This window comes from Capra hircus, chromosome 2, assembly GCF_001704415.2.
Source record: "Capra hircus breed San Clemente chromosome 2, ASM170441v1, whole genome shotgun sequence".
Lineage (NCBI taxonomy): Eukaryota > Metazoa > Chordata > Mammalia > Artiodactyla > Bovidae > Capra > Capra hircus.
The window spans coordinates 6,309,319-6,322,039 of record NC_030809.1 but is presented as its reverse complement, the minus strand read 5'-3'; positions in this window follow the sequence as shown (position 1 = coordinate 6,322,039).

Here is a 12,721-nt window from a genome sequence, read left to right as displayed (position 1 = left end):
CCTGCACCACAGCTACTGAGCCTGGGCTCTGGAGCCCAGAAACGGCAACGACTGAGCCTGCGGGGCACAGCTTCTGAAGCTCACACGCCTGGAGCCCGTGCTCTGGAACGAGCGAAGCCACCACAATGAGAAGCCCTCACACCGTAACCAGAGAGTCACCCCTGCTCGCCGCAACTACAGAAAAAGCCCGCGCAGCAACAAAGACCCCGCACAGTGAAAAATAAATAAATATTTTTTTTAGAATTAAAAAAATGTTTAATTAATTTATTTGGCTACCTCAGGTCTTAGTTGCAGCAGGTGGGATCTCTTAGCTGCAGCATGTGGGATCTAGTTCCCTGACCAGGGTTCGAACCTGGGCCTCCAATGTTGGGAGTGCAGAGTCTTAGCCATTGGACCAGGAAAGTCCCAGAATCTGCACTTTTAAAAAGATGGTAGGTAACGCATATGTGCATTCAAGTGTGAGAAGCGCTGCTATAATCACCTTCCCGCCCTTCTCTCTGGGCTGTGGTGAAAAAGTAAGCAGAGAATTGTGTGCAGAGTGTGAAAGGAAGGTGTCTGCGCACCCTCCTCTGGACCCGAGTCTCTCCCGCTACCTGGCAGAGAGAGACGCCCTTCAGGCGAGAGTGATGGAGCCCAGAACATATCAGGGACCCAGCGGAGATTTTTTGAATGCGTGGCATCACACGTAGTTTAATAGTTGTGAATGAAGAAGGAAGTGGAACTGACTTGACTCAGTACCTTTTATGAGTGGTGGAGCTTGGAACAGACCAAGCCAGGTTCCAATTTTAGATCTATAATGTCCTAACTCTGGGGCCTTAGACAAAACGTTTCTTTGAACCTCAGCTTCCTTCCCTGGGAAATGGATATAATAATGGCACCAACTTCAGAGCGTTGTGGTCAGACTTCAGTGAGTTGATATAGGGGAAGTGCTTAGCACAGTGCCTGGCACATAGTAAGCTGTTAATAATGTTGCCCATTACTTGACTACTACTGCTATTCCAGCCCCTGCCCACAAGCTCCAGGTACTGTCCTAAACCCCTTCCTGGGACTGCATTGAATTTCCTGAGAGTTGTTATTCACTTGCTAAGTTGTGTCTGACTTTTTGTGACCCCATGAACCGCAGCACACCAGATTTCCGTGTACTTCACTATCTCCCAGAGTCTGCTCACGTAGTAATGCCATCCAACCATCTCATCTTCTGTCGCCCCCTTTTCCTCTTGCCCTCAGTCTTTCTCTGCATCAAGGTCTTTTGCAGTGAGTCGGCTCTTCACACCAGGCCAAAGTATTGGAGCTTCAGCTTCAGTATCAGTCCTTCCATTGAATTTTCAGGGTTGATTTTATTTAGGATCGACTGATTTGATCTCCTTGCTGTCCAAGGGACTCTCAAGAGTCTTCTCCAGCACCATAGTTCAAAAGCAGTAATTCTTTGGTGTTCAGCCTTCTTTATGGTCCAACTCTCACATCTGTACATGACTGCGGGAAAAACCATAGCTTTGACTATAGACCTTTGTTGGCAAAGTGATATCCCTGGTTTTTAATATACTGTCTAGGTTTTTCATAGCATTTCTTCCAAGGAGCAAGGGTCTCTTAATTTCACGGCTACAGTCATTGTCCACAGTGATTTTGAAGCCCAAGAAAATAAAGTCTGTCACTGTTTCCATTGTTTTCCCATCTATTTGCCATGAAGTGCTGAGACTGGATGCCATGATCTTTGTTCTCTGAATGTTGAGTTTTAAGCCAGCTTTTTCACTCTCCTCTTTCACCTTCATCAAGAGGCTCTTTAGATCCCTTTTGCTTTCTGCCATAAGGGTGCTGTCATCTGCATAGCTGAGGTTATTGATATTCCTCCCGGCAATCTTCATTCCAGCTTGTGCTTCATCCAGCCTGGCATTTTGCATGATGTACTCTTCATATAAGTTAAATAATCAGGGTGACAATATATATACAGCCTTGACGTACACCTTTTCCAATTTTGAGCCAGTCCATTGTTCCATATCTGGTTATAGCTGTTGCTTATTGGCCTGCATACAGGTTTCTCAGGAGACAGGTAAGGTGGTCTGGTATTCCTATCTCTTTCAGAATTTTCCACACTGTGTTGTGATCCACACAGTCAAAGGCTTTAGTGCAGTCAATGAAGCAGAAGTAGATGTTTTTTGAAATTCCTTTGCTTTTTCTGTGATCCAAAGGATGTTGGCAATTTGATCTCTGGTTCCTCGGCTTTTTCTAAATCCTGCTTGAACATCTGGAAGCTCTCGGTTCACATACTGTTGAAGCCTAGCTTGAAGGATTTTCAACATTACCTTACTAGCATGTGAAATGAGCACAATTGTATGGTAGTTGAAACATTCTTTGGCATTGCCTTTATTTGGAATTGGAATGAAAACTGACCTTTTTCCAGTTCTGTGGCTACTGTTGAGTTTTCCAAATTGGCTGTCATATTGAGTGCAGCACTTTAACAGCATCGTCTTTTAAGATCTGAAATAGCTCAACTGGAATTCCATCACCTTCACTAGCTTTGTTCGTAGTAATGCTTCCTAAGGTCCTCTTGACTCACCTTCCAGGATGTCTGGCTCTAGGCGAGTGACCACGCCTTGGTGGTTATTTGGATCATTAAATCCTTTTTTGTATAATTCTTCTCTGTATTCTTGCCACCTCTTCTTAATCTCTTCTGCTTCTGTTAGGTCCTTCCTTGCCATTTCTGTCCTTTTTTGTGCTCATCTATGCATGAAATATTCCCACCCCTCCAATTTTCTTGAAGAGATCTCTAATCTTTCCCTTTCTATTGTTTTTCTCTATTTCTTTACATTGTTCACTTAAGAAGGCTTTCTTATCTCTCCTTCCTATTCTTTGGAACTCTGCATTCAGTTGGGTCTATCTTTCCCTTTCATCTTTGCCTTTCACTTCTCTTCTTTTCTCAGCTGTTTAAGGCTTCCTCGGCTGCTGCTGCTGCTGCTGCTAAGTGGCTTCAGTCGTGTCCAACTCTGTGCGACCCCACAGACGGCTGCTCATCAGGCTCCCTGTCCCTGGGATTCTCCAGGCAAGAACACTGGAGTGGGTTGCCATTTCCTTCTCCGATAAATGCATGAAAGTGAAAAGAGAAAGTGAAGTCGCTCAGTCGTGTCTGACTCTTAGCGACCCCATGGACTGCAGCCTACCAGGCTCCTCGCTTGGTCCATGGGATTTTCCAGGCAAGAGTGCTGGAGCAGGGTGCCATTGCCACTTTGCCTACTTGCATTTCTTTTTCGAGACTACAGTCCCAAAATGATCCCTAGGGGGCGATATCACCCCTGTGACATTGCTTTTGTTTTTATGTTTTGGTTTTTTTGGCATATCCCAGACCAGGGATTGAGCCAATTTACCCTGCATTGGAAAGCGAAGTCTTAACCACTGGGCGACCAGGGAAGACCCCACAGATGTGATTGTAGATCTAGAAAATTTAGAGGCAGCCACTTTAAAATAAAAGTGAAATTGATTTTGATTTATATTTTACTTATTCAACATATCCAAAATGTTGTCATGTGACTGATAGAAATAATTATTCTATTAATGGGGTATTTTACATTTGTTTTTGAAGTAAGTCTGAAACCCAGTGTGTTTCACACTTTCAGGCTCTCAGGAGCGACTGCTCCACAGTTTCTCAGGACTGGCTGTGACTTCCAGCTGTTTTACATAGTGCCTGTGTGGCCTTGGGCTAGGCGTTTTACCTCTCTGAACTTCAGCTTCTTCATCTGTACTATGGGGGAATTTCTACCCCAAGAGGTAGTGTGAGAGGTTAATGGCGAGAGTTTAAAACCTTTCTGCCCTCTTTCTCACAAGCATGAGAGCACCCAGTGGGAGTCTTTGTGCAATTTAGTCATTCAAAGTGGTCCCTTCCCTGATGAAGGCTGGCAATTGACAGCGCAAGGCTGAGAGTAAGACAGGTTTGGATTCTCATGCTTCCCTGTAATAAAGGCCTTGGAAACAACCTTTACCTCGTTTCAAGATAACCAGATGGCCAGTGATGAAGATCACCAGAGGTCATCCAGGCCGTGGTTTCCAAACCTGGTCGCACCTTAGAAACACATGAGGGGCTCTGAACAATTACAGCGCCTGGGCTCTAGCCCTCGGAGGTTTAAGCCTGGACATCTGTATTTTCTTGTTGTTTGTAACAGCGTTTGTATTTTTTTTAAAGCTCCCCCAGGTGATTCTGATGCACAGCAAGAGAATCTCTGATCTGACCCAACCCTCTCATTTTCAAGATAAAGACACTGAGGCCCTGAGGAGGAGGAACTGTCTTTTGTAAGGTCGCAGAGAATTCATGGCAGAACCAAGCTAAAGCCCAGGGCCACTGTCTCTCAGTCCAGTACCCTGTTCTCAGGGCCCATCCCTCGGCTCATGGAGCCTTTCATAAACATTTATTGACCTCATGCTGTGGGCCAGGGGTCACGGTTATAGGAGCGAAATAAGATATGATCCCTGCACTCAATGTTCAGTGGTGGAGAGTTTGGTGTGGTAAGAGCCTTGGTGGTGGGCATCCAGAAGAGGGGGACCCAACCCAAGCTGATGGAGGGAGAGCCTTTAGGAAAGGCTTCCCGGGGAGATGCCAGAGTTTAGTCCCGAAGGCTGACTTAGGCAGGGGACACAGCAAAGACAAAGGTGTGGAGCAGGACCCAGCACTGGGACATGGGTATGGCAGGAGGGCGCTGGCAGGAACTCAAGCAGGTCTGTGACGCTAGACGGGGAAGGTCACAGCCTGCGAGGTTCAGAGGCGATGCTGCAGATGTAACTAAAGGTTCATGAAGGTTCTCTTCAAAGAAATGATGGAGCTGAGACTTAATCCCAGGTGCAGGGGGAGCCACTGGAGGATTTAAGAGTGACATGGTCAGACTTTTAGTTAAAAGGAAGATCCCAGGTGTTATGCGGTAAGAGAATGGAAGGAATTGGAGGCAGGGAGACCATTTAAGCCAGAGAGGGACTTCCCTGGTGGTCCAGTGGCTATGACTCCATCCTTCCAGTGCAGGGGGCTCGAGTTCGATCCCTGGTCAGAGAACTAGATCCCACATGCCACAGATAAGAGTTTGCATACCTCAACGAAAGATCTTGCATGCTCCGAAGAAGATTGAAGATCCTGTGTGCTGCAACTAAGACCTGGTACAGCTAAATCAACAGATCGACAAAATAAATTAATAAATAAATGTTGTATTAAGCCAGAGAAAATTTTGGCCCAAAACAGGAAGTGGCAACAGGGGTAGAGAAGAATGAAGACAGCCAAGGCAGAGTTAGGTTTAGACAGTGAAGCTGGTAGGATTCAGTAGTTCAGTACTACTACACTATACTTACTATACCAAGAGGGGACTATACCAGTCAGCTAGAGCTGTGTAACAAGCCACCCCCAAACTCCGTGGATTAAAACAGCAACATTTACTACTGAAATTCATGCTTCTGGAGACTGGCTGATTTAATCTGCAGTGGGCTGGGCATTTTTGCTATTTTAGCTGGGCTCACACGTGTGTCTGCCGGTCAGCTGAGGCACTCTATTCTCCATGGGGATTTGCTGGGGCCGTTGGTATAAGCAGCTCTGTTCCGCACGTCTTTGTCCCCTCCTCCTGGGACCAGTGGTAAGCCCATACACGGTCTTCTCATGGAGATGATGGACCACAGGCAGAAATATGCACAGCATCTTGAGAACTAGCTGTAGAACAAGTTCCCTGCCAGCTTTGCCTGGCCCTGTTGGCCATGGCTGATCCATGCTGAGCCCAGGTCCAGGAAATACATGCCTTCTCTTGACAGGGGAAGATGGGGGCAGCATGGGGTAGTGGAAACACTGAGCTGAGCTGGGAGGGAGGTGGAACTTTCCTCTGTAATCTTGGGCAAGACATCTGTAATCTTTGAGTCTTAGCATCTCAGCTCATTATATTGGTTTATATAATTTTAAAAGTTCCTTCAAGGGACTTCCCTGATGGTCCAGTGGCTAAGAGACCATAATCTTAGTGCAAGGGACCCTGGTTCGATCCTAGTTTTAATAGGAGCGTGTGTCCATCTATCCATCAATCAGTATATCTGTAAACGAATGCAAGTTTTGAAATCTAGTCAGTCAGAAAACTATCTATCTATCTATCCGGTCAGAAAACTAGGTCCCACATGCTGCAAATAAAGATCCCCTGCAACTAGGACCCAATGCAGTCAAATAAATAAATGGTTTTAAAAATAAACCAAAAAAAAAATAAAAGTTCCTTCAAGATCATGTTTGCTAGGGAGGGACTGTTAATTACAACTAACTAAAATGCCCAGAGCATCAGCTGCATGGCGGGTGCTCTTCAGTCAGCTCATTCAAACAAAATAGCCCTGTAGGGTTGGCACTGCTACCATACCCATTTGCCACATGGAGAAACTGAACTCAAGAGGTTAAACGACGAGTTCAAGGTCCCCGCTGAGCACAGAACCGGTACCCCAGGTTCTTAGGCACTCAACCACTAATTTTGGGGGGTAAACATTTTTACAAAAACGAAAGTGCCCCAAACACAAACGCACAGCCCAATGAATATCCACAAAGTGAACACACCTAGTTGAAAAAACAGAATACAGGAAGTTCCCTCCATACAAATGAATTCTGTTCTGAGAGCGCAAGTCCAATTCGTTCGCAAGTCCAATCCCATTAGCCTAGGTACCCAACTAACGCAATCAGGTATGTAATACTGTGTGATAGGTCTCTAATACTTTTCACACAAATAATACATTTTCAAAAACAGAAAATAAAGCATGTTACATGTTATAGTGCAGTACCTAGAGAAGCACAGTAGTAGAGCATAACAGCTGGCATCTCCAAGGGCTGGCATCGAGGGAACAGGCAAGAAGGGTCACTGATGGCAGGCGGGAGGAGAGGCAGGAGATGGTAGACCTGCAGGATCCGTCAGCAACAGGAGACGGAGGGCAAGCTGCAGTTTCACTCACCCCTGAGGTTGATGGCCCAGGTTCTGGTTCCTTGCTGGAACCAGATGCAAGCATCTTTGAAAGTTCTCCACTTGAAAGTTCACATGTAGCGGGCAGACCATATGACCTTCACCCAGCAGCCCCTCTCATATTCCCTCCCCAGCACACTAACATGACTCCCATCACAGCAGATCAGGTTTGCCCCTTCATGAACTTTATGAAGCTTGACTCACACGTGGGGTCATAGCATTGAGTGTCTTCTGTTCCGCGAAGTTCATCCACATGGCTGAGTGGGGCAGGGAGGTGGGGTTCACTCTCACTGACCTGTAGTATTCCGCTGTAGGAATATGCCACAGTGGATTTATCCTTTCGACTGTTGACCTTTGGGCGGCTTCCGGTTTGGGGTTGCTCAATAGTGCTGTTATGAATAATTCTTGCACATGCCTTTTGGTGAACTTTTGTCCATGTTTTTATTGTGTTCATATCTGGGAGCAGAAGTTCTAGCTCAGAGGTTCGGCTGCTTTTGATTTTTCGACATTTGCCAGATTTTTTAAGAGGTCATTTTATTTTGTTATTACTTTATTATGACTCTGCTGAGTCTTTGTTGTGGCACACAAGCTTCTCCAGTTGCAGCAGCTGAGCTTAGCTTCCCGGCAGCATGTGGGATCTTAGTTCCCTGGCCAGGGATCGAACCCATGTCCCCTGCATTGGAAGGAGGATTCTTAGCTACTGGATCACCAAGGAAGTCCCCTTTCTCCAGATTTTATAATTGAGGTGAAATGTTGACTTGCTCAAGAAACGGACTAGATTTCAAAACTTGCATTCGTTTACAGATATACTGATTGATGCATAGATGGACACACGCTCCTATTAAAAATTTTTAATCTTCCTCTCATATTTGTTTCACCCGTGGGAGACAGACTTGATACCCTGATTTTACAGAGATTGAGACTGTGGGAGGTCCCATGCAGTAGAGAGAATAGATGAAATAACAGCTGTGGATGTGCTTTGTAAAATATAAAGCAGTGTTCAGATTTGAGGAGAATGGTTTCCCCGTTCAGGGCTCACTCATCCGTACCGCACAGCTTCCAGAGAAAAAACAGACACGAATTCCTCTGTGGGGCATTGATTCTGCTGCATCAAACCTTTATCACAGCTTGTTGGTGGTTTTTTTTCTCCCCTCCTCCAAAAGGATGGGACAGACTTCTGAGGATACATTAAACCCATACATCCTCTTTGTTTCTGGCAAGGTTTTATGACTCACTAGGTTAAAATAAAGCTCCTTCTGAAAGGGGAGGTGACGATTCTTCTGCAGGCTGGAGGAGTTGAGCCCTGGGTGGGAAGCCTTAGTTAAGAGGGATTAAAAAGGACACCTGCGGTGACTGTGCCTTCCCGGAATTCACATAGCAGTTCTGGGCAAAAGGCGTTAGGACCCCAATTTACAGATGAGAAAGAAAAGCACAGGAGGTGAAGTGACTTGCCTCTGTCCCCAGCAGGGATTGTTTGGTGGGAAGGAGCTGAAAATCTTCTGTCTGATTTCTCTTTCTCCCGGCCTGTTGTGTCCATTTGAACTGGCTCAACAGGAAAAGTGTAAGTTGCTACAAATGAGGTTTCCTTGGTCCAGAGGCTGCTCATAGACATCTAAGGGTAAGGAGAATTCACTGGGCTTGGAAGGCTCCTTCCTTCTCCTCTCCTGGGGCAGGTGGGTCTCCCGTCTCCCTGCTCCCTTCTCCGTGTGCCCTGTCCTCCCGCCTCTCTCTGCGGACCTGTTGGTTGGTTGTTTACTGATGGCTTTTCCCACCCCACCCCCCACCACCACGTGCCCCTTGGTCGCGGCTGTGGCCGAGTTCCTGCCCCAGAATCCTTAGCATTCGAGCTGCTCCCCCTGCATCAGCTCTCCCTCCATCCAGCTGCTCACAGTCTCCAATTTAAATTCCCAAGAGAGCACCTGCTGGCTTGTTTTGGCTCACAAGTCCACCCTGGTCCAGCTAGCTGTGGTCAGAGGTAGCCTGTGACCCAGGCGTTGCTGCTTTTTCCTCTCTACCCCTCTGCAGAGGTGTTGGCGCTGGGAGGCGTATGATATGGCTAGAGTCTGTGTGATGTGGACTCCAGGGAAGATGCTGCTGGGCTCAGGAGAGGCTGCAAGTGAAAGTGAAGTCACTCAGTCATGTCCGACTCTTTGCAGCCCCATGGACTGTAGCCTGCCGTGGGAGGTTCCAGGCAAGAATACTGGAGTGGGTTGTCGTTTCCTTCTCCCAGGAGAGGCTGAGGAAGGTCCTAACTTCTGCTTTGATGGCTGCCAGGACTGTGGTGGGCAGGGGAGAAGCTCCCGGGTACAGCTGGTAGTTCTGACAATGGTGACATCACTCGCTAAAACGGACAAGTGATGCCTTATTCCTAGTGAAGGAAGAGACCTAGCTGCCTGGAGACCTGAACATGGTTGGATCCATCCTGGAGAAACCAGAGAAGTCATCATTTACTATGCTGAACATTAAGATCCATGCTCTAATCAGTTCTCCCTAAATTCCGGTAAGGTGTGAATTATCACATCATCACTGGAACTCGGAGAGTTTAAGTAACTTACCCAATGCTCACAGCAAGAAAGTGGAGCGACGGGGATTGGGACTTGAGCCTGCCTGACCCAAAATGTATGCTTAGAGCCATTCCCCTCCAGCTCTGTTATTATGGTTACATTTGTCCAGGATGCAACAGTTACATCTTATCAGGTATATGATTTTATTGAAACACCCCTTTGGGGCAGCATAGCCATGCTAATGTTCCCATTTTTCACAAGCAAAGAAACTGCGGGTCAAAGAGAAATCATGTCTTGCCCATGGTTACCCTGCTGATCAGTGGCAGAGCTGGGATCAGAACTCAGAAATTTGGGACTAGGATGTATGGATAGATATTAACGTGTCAAAATCAAGGTATCAATGCTGGTTCCAGTACTACCAGTGCTGGTTATATGCTTTTCTTTTTTATAATGTACAAAATTGATTAAGAAAAAATATGAAAATATCAATTCCCTACAAAAGAATATGTGTGTGTGAATGTATTTATAAAACATACTTACAGATTGAAGACTAACAATTAACAACCATGTACTCACTACTGCCTTAAAAAACATCACTGATACCTTTAAAACCCTTCTGTGATGATTACATCCCTGTTTCCTTTCCCCTCTAGTGTTAACCACTAGCTTGAATTTTATTGCTATTTTAATTTTTTTATTTACTACTCCACTTGTGGGATTTTAATTCCCTGACTGGGGATCAAACCCACTCCCCCTCTAATGAGAGCTCTGGACTGCCAGGGAATTCCCCTGAGTTTTATGTTGAATGTTTCCTTGCTTTTCCTTATGGCTTTGCCACATATATTTATATCCTTAAACAGTTTGTTTCTTCTGGCATGTTTTTGTCGTTGGCCCTGTTCTGCACGCGCTTTGATTTACCCAGTCTTGCTGCTCTAGCAGCCAGCACAGGAATATACCACGTTCTGCCATCCTGCTCCTGATGGATGCTTGGGTGGCTTCCAGTTGTTAGCTGTTACTCATTACTGCTGTGATTATTCTTGTTGCTGTCTGCCGGGGAACACACTGAAAAGTTTCTCTGTCTTGTATACCTGGGAGTGGAATTACTGGGTCATGAGGTGGTTATTACATTTTTAGATTTATGACATAAGGCCAAATTGTTTGCTAACAAGTGTCCTCCAAAGTATACCTAACCAGTGGGAGGTGATCATTTCTGTTGCTCCCACCTTTACCAAATGACACGACACAACTAGATTAAAATTTTTTACCTACCTGCTGACTGAAGGCAGGAGCTCTTTGTTTGAATTTCTGTTTTTTTACCTTATAATTTGAAATTACATAAGATTTCTGTTTTTTATCTTATTATTTGATGGGAGGGTTGACTATGGACCTAGAGTCTATATCTCCAAAGGTAGCTGGATTGTGGGAAATTCCCCCAACTTTGTTCAAGTTGGGGAAGAATGGTAGGCAGGAGACAGCCTCTGAATCACGTGACTCCCAAGTGGCAGATATAAACAGTGGAATATTACTCAGCTGTAAAAGGAACAAAATAGTGTTATTTGCAGAGACATGGATAGACCTAGAAGCTGTCATACAGAGTGAAGTAGATCAGAAAGAGAAAAACAGATATTGTATATTAATGCTTCTATATGGAATTTACAAAGATCTGGACAGATGTACCAAATCTTCTGCAAAGCAGAAATAGAGACACAGATGTAGGGAACAAACTTATGGATACCAAAGGGTGAATGGGGAAGGGATGAGCTGGGAGATGGGGATCGACATACATACACTAATATGTATCAAATAGATAGCTAATGAGAACCTACTGTACAGCACAGGGAACTCTGCTCAGTGCCCTGTGGTGAGCTAAATGGGAAGGAAATCCAAAAAAGAGAAGACAGATGTATTCATATACCTGATTCCCTTTGCTGTACAGCAGAAACTAACACAACATTGTAAAGCAGCTATACGCCAATAAAAATTAATTAAAAAAAAAAAAAGGAATCATGTGGCTTCCTACAAAGGTCCAGCCTGGCATTCCTGACCAAGGCAATCCGCACTGTCCTTCTTCCCAAGATGTCACCCACCAGCCTCCGGGCCTTTCTGAGCCCACGCCTTTCACTGGAATGAGGTCATTGGAATGCCTGGAACCCAAGGAGTGACCGCCTGGGTTTGTGGGGCAAGCACACCAGCCTTCCGTGGGAAATGACGCCACCTCGCTCACCCAGACCGTCTGGAGGGAAGAAAACTCCGAACAGTCCAACCTGACTTCACATTTTCCCGTGAACCAAAGGAGAGCTTCAGCCAGAGGCCTTTGGGGGTGGAGGATGGGACAAGGAGTGGGGTGGGGTAGCGTGAAGGAATCACCATTTTCCTTTATCTCCAGGAGATCCCAAACCAGCTTCATGCCTAGAAGCAAACATGCCAGAAGGCTTTTCTTCCTGAACTGAGGCAGTGTGGAGAGTAGAAATGTCAGAGTTGACCCTGGACCCGGTTTTTCCACTTCCACCTGGTGACCTTGGGGCAGATGACATCACCTTTCTGAGCGCTGATTGGTTCATTTGTCAGTTGGGGGCCATGGGTGGAGTGGGTCCCACCCTGGAACATGCCAAGAGCTCCATCAAAGGTGCGATGCTAATATTCCTCAAATTCGGGGAATGTTTCAGAACAAGCAGCTTAAGAAGGGTTTTCTTAACTCAGGCTGTTTTCCCTCCTCTAAGCAGATTTTTTTTTTAAAGACAAAGCACACTTTTGGGGCATGAGGGGGAAACTACCATCTTGTACGTTTAGCTTCTTATTGATTTAAAATCAATCGGTAGGGACTTCCCTGGTGGCTCAACCGTTAAGAATCTGCCTTCCAATGCAAGGAATGTGGGTTCGATCCTGGTCCAGGAACTCAGATCCCACATGTCATGAGGAATAAGTAGGCCTGCGTACTACAGCTACTGTGTGCAGGGGCCACATCAGGAGAATTTCGCGCTGCAACAAAAGAGCCCACACAACACAACCAAGCCCCTGTGTCCCACAGCTATGACCCAACACAGCCAAGTTAGTAATCAAATCAAAAATAAACAGCTCAACAGCCAGAGACTGAACTTCTCCAACAAAGCCCTGAGCCGAGCAGAAGGAGGAAAGTAGGATGACCATGATTCTTGACATCTCGGGCTTTTAGTGGGTTTCAAAGGCTGACCTTGCCAGGAGCAATGAAAGCCCCGCAGCAGTTCTGGTTGGCAGGTGGGGTGGCTCCTGTTTTGGGAAAGAAATCTGAGGCATAAGGAC